Genomic DNA, 15,993 nt, shown 5'->3' on the forward strand with positions numbered 1-15,993 from the left:
TGTCATCAAGGATTGCCTAGGTATCTAGCTGTGTGGGAAGTACGTCTGTAATGTGCAGATTAGAGGCCCCTTTGCAGATGGCATGCTGAATATGGATAAGATGATAATGACGAGGGGTCACTGCTGAAGTCCAGTTCACACCTTCTTCACATGTTTAAATTATGCAAGGAGACAATCCAAATAGAGCTAATCAGTGGTGTAGCATGAGTTACTGGTGCCCGGGGCAGGACAATTGTTATGCCCTCTAGTGGATTGGGCAGCTGGGGTGAGGGCACACACCAGGGGACATGCACAGAGTCTGCATGAAGGGTGAATGGAGCCTGCCTCCAATAGGCTCCTCGCTGGCTGCCTCCTGTCAGGATGCTCTCAGCTGCTCCCGGTTGGTTGTCCAGGAAAGTACAAAGTTTCTTACACTCCTTTTTTATTTCAGACTTTACATATAGAGGCTATAGAACCCTGCCTTTTGGCTAATGGCATTGTCCAGAGTGAATCTCCACCCCCACCATCTCCCCCACTTCCTCATTCATCATTATCATCATCTCCTCTATGGGTTGTCAGGAACGTGGGCCCCCAGGACCCAGCAGAAGGGTTAACTTCTGAAAGTGAACAAGAGGCTGGCTTTCCTGAGGAGACATAAGGGTTAAACTTCAGAGCTAGCAGTTCACAGGCTGATGATTCTGATGAGGGCTGGTTTCCAAAAGTGATACCCCACAGCCCTTTCTTCACACTCCTAGCTCAGATGAAGAGGGAGGGTTGGAAGACGGCCAAGGAGAGGACAGGCTGCCAACAGATAGGAGAGAGACTCTGTCCACTGACAGTGGAGAAGAGACAAGTCATACTCTCAGCCCTCGAACGCAGCATTAGGAATGCCTTGAAGACGAGCGAAAGGGAAGAGGCAGACATACGAGGTTCTGGCATAGATCCTGTTGGAAGCGTAAATCAAATTCAGGTTAGCGCATCTATTGTTGCTGAGAGGAGTGTAAAGCTCCACTCAGGATGTTTGTTTGTGTAATAAAAACTATCTTGAACTGACGGGAGTCTGCTTACTGCTGGGAAGCTGGCTAGTCACCAGGAATCATTATATGGGTACCACTAAGTGCCCTCTGTCTTCGAGCTCTTTGCTCTCCTACTTTTAAGGCTCGCTGGATTTTGGGACATGGAGGGTCTGGAATGCTTTCTAGTGACAAGGTGCCTGTCAGCTGCTGCTCCCGCTCTGCCTGCTCCTCCTCTCCCATGATTTCACAATTTCCCTCGTCATCTGCCTCTGAGCTGCTACCTCCCTAAGTCCCCTGTTGTAAATCTATGCTGTCTTCCTCTTCCTCCTCCCTGGAAGGGTCAGGTGGGGAGGTGGTCTCCACCACTTCTGCTCCTCCTCTGCCCAGTTCCTGACAATTAATTTTCTTTAACAGTGGAAGCAGGTTTTCAGATTATACACAGCTCTTCTTCAGGCTTTGATTATGAGAGCAAAAAATAAACATCCAATAGTCTGGATAGAAACAACTGGGTAGTCAGGCTGATGGTTACTTGGCTGCAGAGGTTTACTGGCCATTGCTGTTGGCATGGAGATAGTCTACGCTGAATACAAATATGCCATTCTGATGTCACGTGTGATGTCACAAAGAGGATATGCTTTAAGTCTTGGTAAAGCCAGAAACAGTTAACAGTCAGCCCTGTCAAGATGGATCTCCATAACAGGTGATGAATAATTTTATTTGGGGGATATATTAACTTTTACTATTGAGGGAAAGTTTTAGATTGGTTTACCAGTTTGTAACCCATCAAGTTGAGGCCAATAGATATACATTCACAACCCTGTACCCATCAAATAATCAACTTTATGGGTGACTTTGGGACTGATTCATACAGCCACATTTCCTTTCTCCACTCCATAGCAGCTTTTTCTCTGTATTTGAAAAGATAACCAAGAAGGAGAATATAATGAATAAGATCTGGATGAGGATGGTGAGGATCTAAGCTTGACAAGTGAGGAGGCTAGGAAGATGGCTTTGTGGTCCAGCATAGGAATGATGGGTGCTGCTTCATATTATTGATATCCTGTTCCACAAAGAAGTCGTCTTCGAACTCTTTACTCTTCTACTTTTAAAGCTCACCAGATTCTGGGACATGGAGGGTCTGGAATGCTTTCTAGTGACAACGTGTCAGCTGTCTTCCTCTTCCTCCTGCCTGGAAGGGTCAAGATGGGGCAGTGGTCTCCACCACTCCTCCTCCTCTGCCCACCCCTGACACCTCCATCCACCTGCCCACTAGACCAACCCAACCGCTGCCATGTATCAGCTGCCAGGCTCTGTGCCTGTTGTGGGGGCAGCTGGTTACATCTACTAAAAAATGTGTGCACAGGGCCACAGCCCCCCCTGCTGCCCCTTACTATGCCTCTGGGGCTAATGAAGAATAACAAATTTGATCTGTTCCCAAATGGTGGTCCTGGAGCTGCACTGAAAGCTGTTTAACAATCACATTTGAAACTTCCATTTAAGGGGTCCCCTTTTAACAGTGAAGGAGCCACTGAAGTGTGGCTCTTTCCTGGACTGCTTTGATACCCAAAAGACCATCTCATCCCCTGGGTACCCAACTGATCACTGCACTGCATCCCTCAAGAGATCCTGCAGATCTCATTTCATCAGGAGGTTAATTCCATGCAATGTAGGAAGCGGGTAGTTAGTGTGGCAGCACTTACCCCTTGGAATGACCTCCTCTTATATATCTGATATACTCCATCTCTATTTCCTTTCAGGAACTGTTGTAAACATTCCCTTTTCAACAAACCTTCTAAGTAGATATTGTTATCCCAGTTGTATCTTTTATGGATTTGTGGTGTATTTTATCTACATAATAGTTGCTGTTAATTGTTTTATATGTGACCAACTTTTTTAAAAGTATTTTTATATAAGGAACTTCCTTAACGGTTTTTATATATGCCATTGTTTCATATACACTTTTATTGTAGTGAAAATCACTTTGGGATGCCTTACAGGTTGTGATTAATAAATGATATTAACAGTGATTTTTTTCTAAAATGAATGTTTAGGGGTACTCTCATTTTGACTCAAGAAAATCACCATTTTATAGTTCAAATCGGAGGAAATAAATACAGTTCATGGGCAAAAGTACAAAGAACATGCATTATCTCATATTATACAACTGACAGCTCACAGTAACTACCACATTGGCATGAGGTTGTGTACACTAACATCTTCCCAATTCCTCTGCTTGCTGTTGGTGTCTGTCACCAGATGTCGTCCTTTCAAAAACAATGAATTTAGTAATTTTCCTACTCATATTGAAATACTGCCCCTCAATGAGGCCAAACCTTCATCAGAGGTAGGGCAAAACAGGGCTTACCAAAGATCTGTAGGATCATATGTAGGGATAGGTCAAACAGTCAATTTCAGTTTCTCATTTTCCAGGCTTAAATTCAGTTTTCCACATTTCCACAGCCACTTGCAATTATATCTGTCATCTGTCTAGATCAGGAAAATTCATCAGCATTTTAGCATGAATGTCTCAATAACAACAACAACAACAACAACAACAACAACAACAACAACAACAACAACCCATCCATCTGGCTGGGGTTCCCCAGGATTTTATATGTTGTTTTGACTAAAATACACATTTTTGCAATCCATTTCCCTTAACATAATGCATTTATGTGTGTTATTTCCATGAATATACTGCATACATTTTTTGCACATTTTGTCCTCATTTATGCATTCTTGTAGACATTGTATGGTTGGAGATTTGCATTGCAAAATTTGGAGAACTACACGTTTAGAAGTATGGCTGTGTTTTGGTTCATGTACTTGATCAAAAAGTACAAATTGGGTAGTTACTCATTGAAATTCAAGCAGAACCCCAGATAAGAGGCTGATCCAGGCCTCCCTGCTACAACAGCCTTGAACTGCTGACTCAACAACAGAGAAAGCCCATTTCGCTCCTCTTCTCTAGCCACTGCAAGTGGCAGGGCTTCAGATATGGTGGTGGTCCTGGTGCTCCATTCTGCCCTGATGTTCCCTGACTAGAGATAAGATTGCCCCATTGGCTATTTGCATTCCCCCCCCACCCAAAGTCTTATGTGGTTTTATACTGGCTTTCAAGACTTGCAGCAGGAAGCAGGAAAGGACCTCTACAGGCCCTGTTCCTGCCATGTCTTAACAGAGAAACAGTGAGAGGAAAATTGGAGTTGGAAGGTAGAGCTCTTTATGGGAATGGTTTTGTTGTTGTTGTCAATGGAAGGCCTGATGGGCTGGCATGTTTTTCACATTCCCTAGGGCGCTCTATCTACTGGGCAGTTTTTATGTGATTTGATAATCGGTTGACTGTGGCTGCCTGGCGAACTCCTCATGTTGATTTTTCATCATGGCCTTTTGTAAATGAAGCAACAGATGGAGGATGAAAAAAAACCCACATTAGCAGTATGGGGAGCATGAGATGGTTTCTCAGAGGACTACCTCAGCTGAAATAAGGAACGGCAGGACACTCAGAGGAAGAGACTGCTGCCTATGGCACTGGAGGTATGGTACAACAACCGTTTTTTAGACAGCTCTAGTGGGCGAACCTCCCTCAAAGCAGGCTTCCTCAACCTCGGCCCTCCAGATGTTTTTGGCCTACAACTCCCATGATCCCTAGCTAGCAGGACCAGTGGTCAGGGATGATGGGAAATGTAGTCTCAAAACATCTGGATGGCTGAGGTTGAGGAAGCCTGCTCAAAAACGTCTCTCCTCACAAAGTGAACAAATCAAGTGCAGATCCTGGGTGAATAAGCTGTGTCAGGGCACTGGCGGAGGAAGTGGTGTATGGTGGTGGCAGTCCGCTCCGGGTGTCATCCTGGAGGGGGATGACATCGCCGCCGCCCCTGGGACGCTCACTGCTTGCCGCAGATGGCCCCCCTGGGGACATCTCAGGAGGGCTTTATCCCCAGTCTTTGAATCACAAGTAGGGTTCTAACCAACTCCTGCTCATATCTGTTAACGGTATATGCGTCAAATGCCCCAAATTTTCAATGGTCAGTTCCGGAATTGCAAAAGTCATCCCATCATCTGATTTGATCCTGCCAGTGTTGCTGCTGCTGTTGAGCTCAGGAGGAAGGGTGAGCCAGAGCTTGTCTCGAGTGGAGACTGTGGCAGTGGCAGCTGTGAGTGAGCATCCTATTGCCTCTCCATTGCCTCCCTTGAGCAGCTCGTAGCAGCTTCTGGAGAATAGGCGATGAGGAGGAGAGGCTGCCACCGCCAGGGCCCAGCCCCACATGGTGCATAAGCTCTGAGGGGCAGTCAGAGGGCTGGGCTGCCCTGCATGGAAGGACAAGGTAGGCTTGCCATACATCAGGAAAATTCCTGACTTGTCCTGGTTTTCGGGTGTAAAAATGATGTGAGGAATTGGCAAAATGTCAGGGGAAACCCGGATGTATGGCAACGCAGCGGAAACAGCACCAAAAGTTTAAAATCACTATTTTTGTGGGAGGCGTCCCCAAAAAAGCTCAGCAATCTGGGTTTGTTCCCAAAAAAATAAGGCAACCCTAGGATGGGGGGAATAGAGGGGAGTGCAAGGGGTCTTGATCATTTACAAAATTCTTTGTGTGACCGTATCTAAACTTGCGCATTTCTAAAATTCATTTATTGGCGTGTGTTTTTCTTTTTGTAAATCTACCAAAGAATGAAATCAGGATTAAGGGGTTTTCTCAGGATGGGGGGGGGTTGTTCTGTGTCCCATGGGTGTTGTGGTGGTGGCAGATAGGCATAGCTGTCAACTTTTCCCTTTTCTTGCGAGGAATCCTATTTGGAAAAGGGAATTTCCCTTTTAAAAAGGAAAATGTTGACAGCTATGCAGATAGGAAATGCTCTACACAGTGGGAGGGCTAAAAATGGGGTGTGTGAGAGGAGGGTCAGTTGGTCAGTGAGAAATGTCCCTTTTTTTCATCTGAAGAAAACTGTAGGGCGTGTAACAGCTATTGTTTTATATTTTGTTAATCAAGTTGTATTCGTATGTTTAATCCCAGCTATTGCCATGATTCTCTTTATTTCTTTCCCATTGCATTTTCTCTATTCTTACATTCTTCCTCTGGCTCTGTATTCCCATGTGTGCCACCTATTCCTTGAATCAATGGGCCTCTTCCCACACAAAGCATCTGATTTCATTGGACGTGCGAAGGAGCCCTCAGGAATAGAATCGGACATATAGAACTTCCATATAAACTCAAACATGATGCATCGCAATGGAGTTATTTCACAACTTTGGCTACTGGTATCCCAGCACAGGACTGTAGCTCAGTGATACAGCATCTGATTTGCATGCAGAAGATGCCAGGTTCAGTCCTCATCAAGGATGTTTCCTATTTGAAATCCCAGAATGCTGCTGCCACTCACTGTAGGCAAAACTGAGAAGGATGAACCAATGGTCTGATTCGCTATAAGGCATTGCCTATGCTCGTCTTCCTAAATACAGTGGAAGCTTGGTTCTCAAACTTAATCCATTGTGGAAGTCTGTTCGACTCCAGAAGCCTTTCGAAAACCAAGGTGTGGCTTCCAGTTGGGTGCCGGAGATTCCTGAACTCAAGCAGAAGCCGTGTCGGACATTTGGCGTCCGAAAAATGATTGAAAACAGGGACACTTGCTTCCAGGTTTCTGGCGTTCGGGGGCCAATTTGTTCATCAACTAAGCTGTTAAAGAACCAAGGTTTCACTGTAAAGTGATATACCTGCTTTTGTGAACCAGCCCTTAGTAAATCATGTGGTCACAATCATCTGCCCACCTTGTGGAACACCCTCCCATCAGATGTCAAGGAAATAAACAACTATCTGACATCAGAAGGCAGCCTTGTATAGCAAAAAAATTTAATGTCTGATGTTTTATTGTGTTTTTAATATTCTGTTGGCAGCTGCCTAGAGTGGCTGAGGCAACCTAGTCAGATGGGCAGCATATAAAAAACATTATTATTATTATTATTATTATTATTATTATTATTATTATTTACAGGTTTCTGGAATTCTTGCTGCCTTTCAATGTGGAGGCTTATTTGACATTTAGGACAGTTGCCGAGTCACACACATCAGTTTCAGGAGAATTGCCCAAGGCTGCCGATCCTTTTTTTACCCAGAAGAATGAGGTGTAATCACCGAGACACATCACCGAAGCTGTCAACAAATGTTGGCATTCCTTCCTGGCTGCTGTTCATTGCTTATCAAATAATCACTTCTTGTAATAGGGGAGCAGAGTGTAAACATGCTCTTTGCTAATTTGCCAGTCCTTGAACATCTGATTCTAAGGCAGAATGAACAGGAAATACTCATGAGCTCCGTGACGGCCTAGTTTGGTTCCAATTAAAATTTTAATGAAACTCGAGCAGAACCCAACTGTGACTGGTGGCACAGCTTTTGATTCAGCTGTGCCCTTCTTATGTCACCTCATTTGGCGGGGTTTCTATGATCAGACATCGATACCGGGAGCTGATGAGATCGAGCCACATTAAAACTGAGGAGGGCTTGGAGCAAATTGCTCTACAGAGTTGCTCTTTCAGTTGTTGTTGGCAGATTGACAATCCAAATCACCTAGATCTCTATGTTGCTTATTTTATTTTTTAATAATAATAATAATAATAATAATATATGGATATCCCAGGAGACTAAGAAGGGAGGAAAATGATTATACTGTACACCAGCCAGTGGAGGATGCTTGTGGCTATAAGAAGAAGACTCCCCCACCCCTAAGAGAGGCTGTGGAAATAAATAACATTTCACAGGGATCCATGAGTGGATTAGCAAGTGAAAGGACTGTGAGATGAGTCCCATTGCTAGAAACAACTTCATAGCCTGAGCATGTGCTATGAGGTACCCTGGCCTTTAATTCTAAGTGCTCCCATCGTGTGGCATCATTCTCTAGCTGACTCTGATTGGCATCTTATCAGTGCACATGAATCCTCACTCCTCTTCTTCGTCTTCTTCTTCTTCTTCTTCTTCTTCTTCTTCTTCTTCTTCTTCTTCTTCTTCTTCATTGGATTTATATACCGCCCTATACCCGGGGGTCTCAGGGTGGTTCACAGAATCAAATCAAGATATAAAACCACAAAATACCTAATAAAAATAAAAACAACAACCCAATAGCCACCATCACAAAAAAAAAAAAAAACACATTTTAAAAGGGCATAGGATGTAAATCAGATCAACCAAAGGCCTGGTTAAAAAGGAATGTTTTTGCCTGGCACCTAAAGGTGTATAATGAAGGAGCCAGGCAAACTTCCCTGGGGAGAGCATTCCACAGACGGGGAGCCACTGCAGAAAAGGACTGTTCTTGTGTTGCTACCCTCTGAACCTCTCGAGGAGAAGGCACACAAAGAAGGGCCTCAGAAGATGATCTCAGGGTCTGGGTAGGCTGATATGGAAAGAGGTGGTCCTTGAGGTACTGCGGTCCTGAGCCGTTTAAGGCTTTATAGGTCAAAACCAGGACTTTAAATGGGGCCCAGAAACTATGCATTTTTATGGTAGGGGAGGTACAACAGATGCAAAGGAACTGCATGGGTTAAAAGGCAAGGAAAACTGAGTGTTCTCCATTTCAGTTATTATTATTATGAATTGATTTTCTATTATCAATTTTGGAAAATCATCTGGATAAACTGTTATTCAAATGAAATGTTAGTGTAGGTTAGCGTAGAGCGTACAAGAGTATTGATAACAGACTAAAATGGAGAAAATCTGATCCACAGAAACCATAGGGGATAAGGAAGTGAAACATTGCTGTTTTAGAGGGTAGGGAAGTCTTTGACCTTGCATCATTTTCTGACCTTGAGGACAGAGTTTACTGTGGACTTATAATGGGGAACCTCCTATTGTTTTCCCTACCTGTTTGCTCTAGTCTTCTAAGTTTCCCCAGGAGAAGCAAACAGATACATTTGAAGCAGAATTACATTGCGTCTCTGTGTGACTCCATTTGCTAGATGCTGAGAACAAGTAGGATCTTTGAGGCCAAGAGTCGACGTCCTAACCAGCCGTCCTCCATGGCTCTAATAAAAGTCAATTACTATCTCTGTGACCTTGGACAAGTCAACTCAACTTCATGGATCCTCCTGCTGCTCAGCTGTAAAATGAAGCGAGAGCTTAGAGGGAAACAGATGCTGCGTTTATGCGGCATTTTTCCAGGGTAAATAAATTATAGGATAAAATAATAATTAATTAATAGCTGGCAGTCAGTGCGTGGCAGTTAGGCCGTCAGAGCCATTAGCACTGTACCTAAACAAAATTCATTTTCATTAGGGATGCTAATGCATTCAAGAAGCTGTTGACACCCCCATGCACATTCAGACTTGCCTTCACCATTGCCAGAAATTGACTTGCCTGAGGTTGGTAAGATTTGTTCAATTGCCTGCCCAAAATTCTCATCCATGCTTGTCTCTTCTGGGGATAGCATTCTTGGCATTGCTGTAATTGTGAGATGTTGTAATCATAGCACGGTGTGTGCTGTTTCTCAACCAACGAGATTTATGTGCTATCACTGATGTGTGCTGTTATGCAACTTTGAGGCAGAGGGAGACAGCCACGTAAGGCAGAGCCAATTTTGTGTGTCATGAAAGGGCAGCACATGGTTAGATATTTAAAGGATGATGATGCTTGCCACCAACAATAATCCTTTTGGAGTTTTCTGTCTCAGGTGCCAAAGTAATTTGATCACTCTCCAATACTTTAGATGCTGGGGTGCTGTCAGCTCCTTTTGCTGCTCCAACTCAGCAAGCAAAAAGTCTGAGGTCTATTAAGCCAATGTTGGGCTATTCCATTGCACCTTTTGTTGCAGACATGGGATTGTTGCGTGTCACATGTCTGTTTACTTTCCAGCACAGATTGCTGGGTCCCGTGAGGAGAACTTCCGCTCTGTGTATTGCTTTTCTTTTGAGACTCCAAGAAGACAGCAAGGAGAGACGACATGTTTCTTTGTTCTGATTTATGTAAAACAAATCCATAGTTTTAGTATGTATCCACAGCCTCAGCCTCTTCTGTTGTGCAGTTTACACTGCTACATATAGTGTGCTCAAGTCAGCTAGCTTGAGTCTCTGATTTACATCGAAGCCAGAGGTCGATGAATCTCCGCAGCGTGAAGGCTGAGAGGGAGATGATCCAGCTGGGGGCTAGCCAGGTGGCCTTTTGACCCCCGGATGCTGACAGCCCTATGAGGAATGGTTGAAGGAGCTGGGTATGTTTAGCCTGGAGAAGAGGAGACTGAGAGGAGATAGGCTAGCCATCTTAATTATCTTAAGGGCTGTCACATGGAAGATAGAACAAGCTAGTTTTCTCCTGCTCTGGAAGGTAGGACTAGAACCAATGGCTTCAAGTTACAAGAAAGGAGATTCCGACTAAACATCAGGAAACACTTTCTGACAGCGAGAGCTGTTCGATAGTGGAATGGTCTCCCTTGGGAGGTTGTGGACTCTCCATCATTGGAGGTTTTGAAGCAGAGGTTTGATGGACATCTGCCTTGGATGCTTTAGTTGTTATTTATTTTGTGGTCTCCTGTGGCAAAGTTGCATAACTAGCGTGAGTTATGTTGTCATCCCTTTATCCCGCTCCATTAATTTCAATGCATAGGAAACACAATGCAAATGGACCAGGAAATGTAATCAATTATATATCATTTGCAGACTGAAAACAACAATGAATACCAGCTGCATCTGCTGGGTTGGTTTCTATTCCAAACATTGAATGAATAAGTGAGCATCATTAACTGCTACTCCTGTTTCCATTTTTTGTCTGAATTCTCCAACATCCCTATTGGCATGTTACCTTACTCACTGTGTAGACACGTGTGATTATATTACACACTAATATAAGGAAGTATTATACCTGTACACATCCCCAAAGGAAGCTATCTTGTGATGTTGATAGAGAGTAAAAACTGAGTGCTGTGTGGGAAAAGTGCTGTAATTGATGCACCAAAAAGCCTGAATAATAATAATAATATTTTTCACTAAAGGGGGCACTCTTGTTTCAAAAGTAGTTCTTGGCTCTGGCTTAAAAAAAAATGATATTAAGAATAAAACATGGCAAATATTCCAAATATACAAATCAATATTCCCAAGCATGCTTGGTTACTGTTTGGAAGGTGTTAAGGTTTATTTTTATAGACAACCCTGACTTTATTTTCCTCCATCCTTGCTCTCAGTTTACCTCCCACAGACCATGCAGTCCTGCTAGGAACGTGAGGCTGGCTGGAGCATAAATGCTAACTGTATCATGAGTCTCTACAACGGGAAATGTTACATGACCATTGAACACCAATGGAGAGTGATTGCGATTGATTGCCATGATGTAAAGCCTGCCTCAATGGACTTAAACCATGTGATCCGACTAACTAGATTTACACCCCATTGTTTTGTCTGGGGAGTCTGCTGATACCAAGTATTTCTTTGCTTTGGCAGAGAGGCTGATTTCCATCAACCTTTTGAAAGAGGATGATGGATGGAAATGCATTTTTCGTAAGCTCCTGAAGTACAGCGATAATAAATCAGCAAAACATGCATTAAAAGAACTTTCCCCTGATTCTGAATCAATTTCTTGCTTCAAAACCTCTGTAATCTACCCTTATTTATGTTTGTTCTTTCATTAATGCTCCTATATTCTTTGCTCAGGGACGGTGTGATTGGGAGTTTCTTGAAACACAGGCATTTCCCAACTCTATCATGTTGTTTTTTTTAAAGAAAATGGTAATTATTTTAAATCAAATTATACACATTGATATATACCCACCAATAACAAAACTGCATTTCCAAGCATTATTTCCATCCTGTACACCCAATTAATTGTAAATATTATTCCGTCTTCATAGAGCAAACAAATATAAATAATAATCCTTTTCAAATGAAAAGCAACTGGAGAATTAAACTTTGGTGCCTTTTCATGAATACCTATTTCCACTGGTTATCTCAGGTTAATTGTAACATTATCTTAAATTGAGGGCAGGGACTGCCTTACCTCTGAACAACCTTTTTTTGTTTTTTGGCTGAAGAGTGAGATAAAAAGTTTAATAATAATAATATCATCTTTCCCATACAGTGCTCCTGCTCTACTATACAGTTAATGCCTGTTTTCTAGAGATGACCTCAATAAGAAGAGTATCTCTGTATCCATTCCTTGAAGAAGCTTAAAGCAGCAAACAAAAGACATAGATAAAGATAAAATGATTCTAAGATCCATCCAGGGAGCTTCATGGTTGAGCAGGGAGCTAAGCACCCACTACTGTACTTCAAGCTCAACACTTTCACTGCTATGTCAACTTGCCTTGATCAAAAGTGGGAAAGAGAAGTTTCTCCAGTAGTGTTTGCGTAGCCAAGACACTTGTAGAACTGGAACAATTGTTTTAATGAGGGATTTCAGCAATAATTCCATGTGGGCTCCTTTAGAAACTATCCAAGAGATTGTATCATTTTGTGCATTTATGTCACCCCTATGTTCTGTCTCTCTTGCATTTTGCAACTCAAAGTAGTGTTCGTGTGGTTCCTACGTAGATGGTCTCCCATCCAGACACTGACCAGGCCCAGACCAGCTACAAAAGCTGAGGCTGCTGAACAGACTCTTCAATAAAACAGTGAACAGGGTGGCTATGTTTACAATTATGTAGATATTTTCATGTTGTAAGACACTTTGAATATGGTATACAATGAGGTGATGCTTCTGCTGCTGATGTTGATGTTGATGATTATGATGTTGATGTTTAGCTTCAAGAAGTTGATGGTTTCATGTCCATTCACACCATAGCCTGTATGGAGAAGCTCTTTCTTCACCAAATCATGTAGTTACCTGTCTATGAGCCTTCCTCCATCCACCTCCTTCCTTCCACTCCAGAAGAAGGATAGGGGAAAAGGTCGATTGGGTTCTGCTGGTGACTCTTGGGATGATTTGCAGTAGATCTGCAACGGTAATTGTTGAACAAAAGCCATAAAACCAGCTACCCACCACCTCCCAAAGTTGGCTGCTAGTCCTGAAAACAAACTTCTGGGCTGAGCATGTGTTCAGAGGCATTCCAGACCCTCCAAGTGTCCCTATTTTCCAGGGACAGTCCCAGATTTACAGAAGCCTTCCTGGCTTCTGATTTGATACTGGTATGTCCTGCTTTTCCTTGGGACATCCCCATTTTCACTGGAAAAATGTTGGAGGGTATGGCATCCTGATTCATCATTCTAAATATACAGAATATCTCCTCTGATGCAATTTTCCAGCTGTCTCTGGTTGGTGAATCTTGACATCCCAGTGAAAACTAAGTTTCAATCTGCCCATTTAGAGCTCTAGAGTAAGGATGGATGGAGGAAAGGGAGGAAGGCCAATTCTGACCAGGCAACCGGGTGAATAACAGAGCTCCCCTTTTTCATCCACTGTATAGTGTTTTAGGGAATGCATCTTGCCAAGACATGAACCTGGAGTTTTATAGGCATTCTTCCTCACCCCTTAACCTTCCCGGAAACTGGGGAACCTAATGGAAAGTTTTGTTGGGTGGGTAGATGGGTTTGTGTGAATGCACAGGCCGCCATTTTGATCTGACCATTATTCGCGAGAAAAGTTTTGCCCACTACCCAACCCTAACAAATATTCTGTTAAGAAGGCACCTCTCCCTGTTTCTCTGTCTCTCCCCGCCCCCTCCAGCTTTGCTTCCTATTTGTTAGTATCTTAAATGTCTGCTGTTTCAATTAAAAGTATTCCTTTCGATGCCACGGATCGATTCTTTCTGGCTGCCGCAGCTCACTTGCATTAACGATAAGGGAAATATGGCTTAAGTGGTCATCGGACAAAAGCTTGCTAGAATCACAGGGCTCAAGTGTAGGATTAGTTCCCTCAAAGCAGCTTAATCGTTTGTCTGTAATTGTAAAATGCACTTGGACAAAAACCTTGCATCCACTTTTGCACTTTTCGGCTGCTAATTCTAATGGAGCTGTTTAAAAAACACTCAGGAGTTACAAAGGGTGCAATCAGCCAATGCAACCGCCGCCTCCCCGCTTTGTTTCAGCGGGGCTTTTGTAAGGGCAAAGCTTAGCCGAATGTGCTTCAAACAGCATATGTCAGCAGTTGGCTGCAGTTCTGTAGAATCTTACACTTATAAATATATGTTCCTGGTGGATAAGGTTGTGTACTCAGCTTGGCCTCTTGTAACAGTAGAAATAATCCATTGTTGCTTGTTTGGGTTCTTGCCAAACCGAGAAGACAGGTAAGTCAGTTGCAATTATGCTTATAGGGATGTTGTCTATCTAAACTTTCTATGTTAACCTGGGTGAAGACTTGATGTTTCCATCCCCCCAAAAGTTTTTGATTTGAGTTTCCATTGAAATGAGGCTGTATTTTAATATTTTAATGTTTTATTTTAATCTTGTTTTTAACTTGTATTTCAATCAATTTGTTTTTATATCGGGTGTTAGCTGCCCAGTCTTGGCTGGGGAGGGTGGGGTATAAATAAACATCATTATTATTATTATTATTATTATTATTATTATTATTATTATGTGTCATGGAAAGCTGAGAGAAGGCAGGTAAAGGGACAAAGATCTCTGCTGCCAGATGGAGTATTCTGCTGAATGCTGGGTGCTGGTAAGCTCAGGTGAGGAGAGTCCTACTCAAGGTCCTACTTGCAGCTTTCCCATGGTCATCTAGTGGGCTACTGTAAGAAAAGCAGACCCTCCAAGTCTCCTTATTTTCCAGGGATAGTCTTGAATTTATAGAAGCCATTCCAGTTTCTGATTTGATCCTGCAATGCCCCACTTTTCCTTAGGGTGTCCCCATTTTCATCAGAGAAATGTTGGAGGGAATAATAATAATAATAATAATAATAATAATAATAATAATTTATTACTTATACCCCACCCATCTGGCCAGGCCTCCCCAGCCACTCTGTGTGGCTCCCAACAGAATATTAAAAACACAATAAAGCATCAAACATAAAAAACTTCCCTGAACAGTGCTGCCTTCAGATGTTTTCTAAAAGTCAGATAGTTGTTTATTTCCTTGACATCTGATGGGAGGGCGTTCCACAAGGTGGGTGCCACTACAGAGAAGGCCCTCTGCCTGGTTCCCTGCAACCTCACTTCTCACAGTGAGGGAACTGCAAGAAGGCCCTTGGAGCTAGACCTCAGTGTCTGGGCTGAACAATGGGGGTAGAGACGCTCCTTCAGGTATACTGGGCTGAGGCCATTTAGGGCTTTAAAGGTCAGTACCAACACTTTGAACACATTAATTTTACAGTTATAAATATTATTTTTTGCATTGTGCTGATCCCCAGTCTTTTAAGATTAGGTGCCCCATGTTCTGCCACTCTTCAGAAACTCCAGTCCCTTTTTCTTTTTAGCCCATTTGTTTAATCTGTTTTCAATTCAAAGGTGAAATTGACGTCTGCAGGGAATTTCCGAAAGGCAGCTCTTTTGTGTTTTTGTTTTAGACCACCCGTCTGGAGGGTCTGGAGGGACCCTGATACCACTTACTACACACTGAAGACAAACTATATTATCAATATGACCAACAAATTAGGACAACCTTCTTCAATGGGCATCAAAAGCTTGAAATTATCTTTAAATGAACCTTAATGGCATTGGATGGTTGGTGGTTACTAGCTTTTGGAGACATCCCATCACTTCAAGTGGAAGCAGAAAGAAAATCTGAGTGCATCAACAAAGAAGCCTGATTTGTTCAGCTGACTGGCTGGATAAAAACAACAACCATGCTTGGGTGGTGGGAGTATTAATGCACACTGCTTGCCTTTGGGGAACTGATATTGCTTTAGGGACTGGTAATGCCTGCTTAGCTGTTTGCCTGTTCCCCCATGTTCAGTTTCTTTCTAAACAAACAGGCATCTGAATGAAGTCTCCAGAGCTGTCTTCTTGAAAGGAAACAGGATGTATAAAAGGCAGCTCCTAAAACTCCCTATTGCTCAGGAAATGGGGAGAGAAAAAGAATGCAATAGTTCAGCAATAAAAAAAAACGATGACTTCGAAAATGTTCCTTGCAGGTATGATTGTTCACAT

At 42.9% G+C, this 15,993-nt stretch overlaps 1 long non-coding RNA gene across 4 annotated transcripts; it reads left to right on the plus strand.

Moving 5' to 3' along the window:
• Positions 1–1,664: 1,664 nt before the first annotated feature.
• LOC310767209 lies at positions 1,665–14,119 on the plus strand. Of its 4 annotated transcripts, XR_014550736.1 has the most exons (4): positions 1,665–1,695; positions 4,290–4,532; positions 8,944–9,146; positions 12,047–14,119. It is a non-coding gene; the product is annotated as an uncharacterized lncRNA (long non-coding RNA). The 4 variants fall into 4 exon arrangements; XR_014550737.1 differs by lacking the exon at positions 8,944–9,146; XR_014550738.1 differs by lacking the exons at positions 8,944–9,146; positions 12,047–14,119 and adding an exon at positions 11,171–11,402.
• The last annotated feature ends 1,874 nt before the right edge of the window (positions 14,120–15,993 follow it).

This window comes from Podarcis filfolensis (assembly GCF_964270895.1).
Source record: "Podarcis filfolensis genome assembly, chromosome: 7".
In the NCBI taxonomy this organism is placed as follows: domain Eukaryota; kingdom Metazoa; phylum Chordata; class Lepidosauria; order Squamata; family Lacertidae; genus Podarcis; species Podarcis filfolensis.